General features: G+C 39.9%; 1 pseudogene; it reads left to right on the top strand.

The window, feature by feature from the left end:
- Positions 1-2,879: 2,879 nt before the first annotated feature.
- Positions 2,880-4,477, top strand: LOC102830773 (annotated as a pseudogene).
- The last annotated feature ends 950 nt before the right edge of the window (positions 4,478-5,427 follow it).

The following is a 5,427-nucleotide window of genomic DNA, read 5'->3' as shown; positions in this document are numbered from 1 at the left end:
CCACGAACTCCTATCCTTCAGTTTCAATAAAGGAATGCTGTTATTGTTAACTGCCATCGAGACGGTACCGACCCATAGCGACCTTATGCACAGCAGAGCGAAACACTGCCGGATCCTGGGCCAGCCTCACTACTGTTGCCACACTTGAGTCCATCGATGCTACCACTTGGCCAATCTATCTCATTGGGGGTCTTCCTTTTTTTCTCTGATCCTCCACCTTACCAAACATGATATCCTTCTCCAGTGACTGGTCCCTCCAAAGGACTTATATTCAGTGAATCAAACAATTTACCACAATCTCATGATGGGGCTCATTGCCTAAGGTACTGGCAGGGCTAGGACAAGAATTTAATTCTATGAACCTGGAATGAGTCTTGAGCTAGTCCATTTTCCTTAATAGTGCTAGGACTTTGCATGACTTACTACATCACAGAAGGGTGTCTGGATTAGGGTTATGAAGTTTTAAAGGTTTCTGATAAAAATTGACTTAAAAAAAAAAAAAGAGCATTCATTTGATTTATAGCAATAGCTTTGTTTCAACTGATAGGCCAGGGAGAATCATATTGGTTTTTCTTTCTTTCTTTCTTGTATTTAATTTTATTGTTGTTGTTCAGAATATACACCACAAAACATTCACCAGTTCAGCTGGATTCTTTCCATTCCTCAGCTGGTGGGAGAGTATGTGCCGTGCTGAGGAACCTTGAAGCTGAGGCAGCTGGTACTTGTGAAGGAAAATGGCATTTTGACCACATTCCTCCAGAAGATAAAGAGAAAATCTCCTTGAAGTTTTCTAAAACATGTTATGAAGTGACAGAAATGGCACCTTCGTCTGGAGACTAAGGGCTCATCTTAACTGTTAACTGTTTGTTCATCGATTCACAGAAGAGTCCACAACAAATGTTTGTGAGAGCAAGTGTGGAATAATTTAAAAAGAGCATCTCATGGCTGCATCAAAGGTGATTTTAAAGAAATTAGAGGTTAGAAGTCAAAGAACACAATCTTGAAAATTAAAATTTAGTATTTTAGGTGGTAACAGGAGGTGAAACCACTTTTTACATATCTATAAATTTTGTTATTATTGTTAAATGTTGTCAAGTTGCTTCCAACTTGACAACACTGTATGGGGTTTCCAAGGAATAGCTGGTGGGATTTACCACCAACCTTGTGGTTAGCAGTCCAATGCCTATCCTACAGTGTATATTTGTATGTTTTCTACTGGTATTAACATATCTCAAGTAAACACATGAAATTTAAATGATTTGGAATTATTATACTTTATTTTAGGTGGATTCTCTCATTTTTATTTTCATCTTGTTACTATTGCTCATAACTTCTATATAGAAAATAAAAGCCTACTATATTAATTTTCCTACTTCTCAGTTATCACCTAAGGAGCTCTGGTAGTGTGGTGGCTGTGAGTCGGGCTGCTAACCTCAAGGTCAGCAGGTCCACAGGAGAAAGATGAAACTTTCTGCTCCTGTAAAGATTTACAGCCTCGGAAACCTTATATAGGGTCTCTCTGTGAGAGAACCCTATACTGGTTCTCTCAGAACCAATTCCACAGCACACCACCAGCCCTTATCAACTATCTCATTAACTTCCATTCATATTTGTGACAATAAATCTTCTACCCAAATACTTTGTGCATTAGGGATGGATGCTTAGCACTAATGAGTGCTAAGGTACAAGGCAAGTGTAACCCTGGCAGTGATGGTTAAGAATATTTGTCAACTTAACTGGTTCATGAGCCTCAGTAGTTATATAATGATATAATTTGGCAGTTACGTTATGATGTAGTTATCCTACATTTTGTGATTTGATGTGGTCATCCTTCATTTTTGCATAATGTCAATTTTCACATAATGAACTAGTCTTTGGAATGTAACCATGTTGAAATATGAGGAGTGGGTATACTGTGAAAAGATGTACTTCTTTTTTTTCTAGCATTTTTATTGTGAATTGAGTGAAAGTCCACAGGGTATATTATCAGTTTTACATTCAATAAATCTTATTTTGTTTCATGGCAATGATTACAATCCCCTCCATGTACCATCAGTCAACAGTATTTACCTCTATTCTCCACCTCCCTTTTTTTTTAAATGTACACATACAAAGCAGAAAATACATATTCGTTTAAATGTCCAAAGGGCACACTCTGTAAGCCAGCCTCCTGGCTGCAGGCACACAGCCTTACTCAGTCCACGGACCCAGAGTCCTCAGCTGCTCCATCTCTCCAGGCCATCACCTTTGCCACTGTCTCTGCTGTTGCCACTTTTCTGATTAGGATCACAGGCTCCACTTATGTGCTTGCTTCTTGCTGGTCGTAGTGTCCTCTGTTCCTGAAATGAAAGATTAACTACTTTCCCTTTTTAATTATACTGCTTGTACATTTATCATGGTGACAATTGCAAATAGTCATGATAACAATTTATCTTTATCACAATTGAATCATAAAATCCTATCCTCATCATTCTCCATCCCCTTTCACCAGAGCCATCTGGAAAAGAGGAAAACCATTCAGTGGGGTTTCTACCTTACCTTCCTTGTTCTGAAACTAAGCATATTCATGAAAGCTTGTAAGCCAGCCACTGCCACTTCATGCCTGTATAAGCCCCATTTTTGATAGCCAATGTCTAAGTTGACCATCCCTATCAACCCAGAGTACTGAGGAGGCAAACTTGAAGCTTAATATGAAAAATCCTTCCATTTCTGTTGGAATTTTGAGCAACTGCATCCTTAAGCAAAGGTCCAGTTCATCAAATTGTCACAATTTATACTTTCTCGAAAAGGTGTACTTCTTAAGAGTAAGTGTATAAGCCGCCTCCATTCAGACCTTTCGCTGCTGAGCGGGGCGAGCGAGGCGAGCCACCAGGGCCGCAATGGAGCCCAACTCGGTAATTGAGGACAAGACATGGAGCTTATGATAAATAATGGTACATCATCTGTGATCGTCTCCAGAAAGAGGTCATCAGAAGGAAACCACCAGAAAGAAAAAGACTTGGATATTAATTATTTTGACCAGTGGTCTGAATCAGATCAAGAGGAATTTGTGGAACATCTTATTTTACAAATGTGTCATTATCAGCATGGCTATATTAACCCTTATCTGAAGCCTGTGTAGCAGTGGGACTTTATTACCTCTTTACCAGAGCAAGGTTTAGATCACATAGCAGAAAGCACACTTCCCTTCCTGGATGCCAGCTTTCTGTGTGCAGCAGAGCTGGTGGGTAAAGAATGGCAGCACGTGATCTCAGAAGGAATGCTGTGGAAAAAGCTGATTGAATGAATAGTATGATCCTCTATGGAAAAGACTTTCGGAAAAAAGAGGGTGGGATCAGTACCTGTTTAAAAACAGACCCACAGATGGCCCTCCTAATCACCCAAATATTATCCAGGATATAGAGACTATAGAACCTCATTGGTGGTATGGATGACACAACTTGGTGCTCTGAAAACAGTAGAGGTGTCCACTGTTTACAACGATATGATGATGAAAAAATTATCAGTGGCCTACGAGATAATTATATTAAGACTTGGGATAAAATCAGCTTGGAATGTTTGAAAGTGTTAACAGGCCACCCAGGCTCTGTCCTTTGTCTCCAGTATAATGACCATGTCATTGTAACAGGATTTTTAGACTCTATAGGAAGAATCTGGGATGTGAATACAAGTGAAGTTTTTACCATGCTGATCCACCACAGTGAGGCTGTGCTGCAGCTATGCTTCAGCAATAGACTGATGGTGACCCGTTCCAAGGATCTCTCCATTGCCATGTAGGCCATGGCGTCTGCCACTGATACCACTTTATGCCGTGTTCTGGTTGGCTATTGTGCTGCTGTCAACGTAGTGTCTGCTTCCGGTGACAGAACCATCCAAGTCTGGAGCACAAGTATGTGTGAATTTGTACATACTCTTAATGGATACAAGTGAGGCATTGACTGGCTACCACTGTTGTTCTTGTAGTTAAGTGCCGTTGAGTCGGTTCTGACCCATAGTGACCCTGTATAAGGTTTCTGAGGAGCAGCTGATGAGCTTGAACTGCCGACCTTGCAGTTCAAATGGCTTTGCAGTCTGGCACATTAATCCACAGTGCTACACCTTTATAATACCAGATAATACCATTAGGTTATGGGATATTGAATGTGGCACCTGCCTAAGAGTCCTAGAGAGACTTGAAGAATTGGTCCACTGTATCCGGTTTGACAACAAGTGGATTGTCAGTGGGGCCTATAGTGGGAAAACTAAAGTTTGGTACTTGCAAGTTGCTCTTGATCCTCCAGGCCCTGAAAGCAATTTGTGTTTGTGCACACTGGTGGAACATTTTGAACTTATGTTTCAGCTACAATTTGATGAGTTTCAAATCATCAGTGGTTTCCATGATGACATTATTTTGATTTGGGATTTCTTAAATGTGCCTCACAGTGCCCAGAACGAGACCTGTTCTCCCTCCAGAACATACACTTACATCTCCAGATAACAATCTGCACTTTACCCACGGCAGAGTTTTCTAGTCTTGAACTACTGGTTACATGGCTATCAAACGCCTAAGAGAGTTCATCTACAGCTGAGTTATGAAGTTGAAATTGGTTCTAGATGCTGGATAGTTGCAAAGCAGCCTAACTCTTCAAGCACAGACATTTCTCACCTCTGATTCCTGGCCTCTACTTTGAGATGGATACCTTGGCTTTACTGACTTCAAGTAGAACAGAATCCCATTTTCCTTCCCTCATCAATGAAAAGTTCTAACTTTTCAAATGCAAATTGCTCCAACAAAGGGAACATACAGTCTGTTTTACAGAGTGGATCAACCATCAAGAGAAGGCTTGGACTCTAATTTATATAGTTTTGTACTGTGGTCTGATCGGAAGGAACAACATTCTTGTTCAGTGAAATGTTAAGTGTCAAACACTTAACCATAATGACCAGGGCTTTCCTTTTCAGAAGTCAGCATTCTCCTTTTACCCTTCAAGTCATTACGAGTTGTAGTGGGAGCATGTTGGACAATGAAAAAATTTCTTTGGATTGTTTCAGTAATATATTTTGAATTATACTTTCATTTCGGAACCAATTTAGTTTAAAGAAACTATACACCACGTTATATTACCTCCCAACAGGTCGTATAGCTCCTTTCTTTTAATTGTTTGCTGGAACGTCTCCTGGTATTTGGTAGAGTAACGCCTTTACATGTGTGTTTGCCTCCTAATATAAGCTATTATATCTGCACGTAGATATAATGCATATAACCTCAAGGTTGCTGTGCTTGAGATACTAATATGCACTTGGCCATGGGCCGGGATTGATAACCTTCCTGCTGTATTCCTATTATGCTTTTAGTTTATTGCCTTCCTTGTGTGTTTTTAATGGGAATCTTGTTTTAAGATGTACTTTCTAAAGTTTAACACAAAATTAAAATGGTTTATTTGTTGT

Source organism: Chrysochloris asiatica, unplaced genomic scaffold (genome assembly GCF_000296735.1).
Source record: "Chrysochloris asiatica unplaced genomic scaffold, ChrAsi1.0 scaffold00169, whole genome shotgun sequence".
Lineage (NCBI taxonomy): Eukaryota > Metazoa > Chordata > Mammalia > Afrosoricida > Chrysochloridae > Chrysochloris > Chrysochloris asiatica.
The sequence above is the reverse complement of the archived record's forward strand: the minus strand, read 5'-3'. Positions and strand labels throughout refer to the sequence as shown.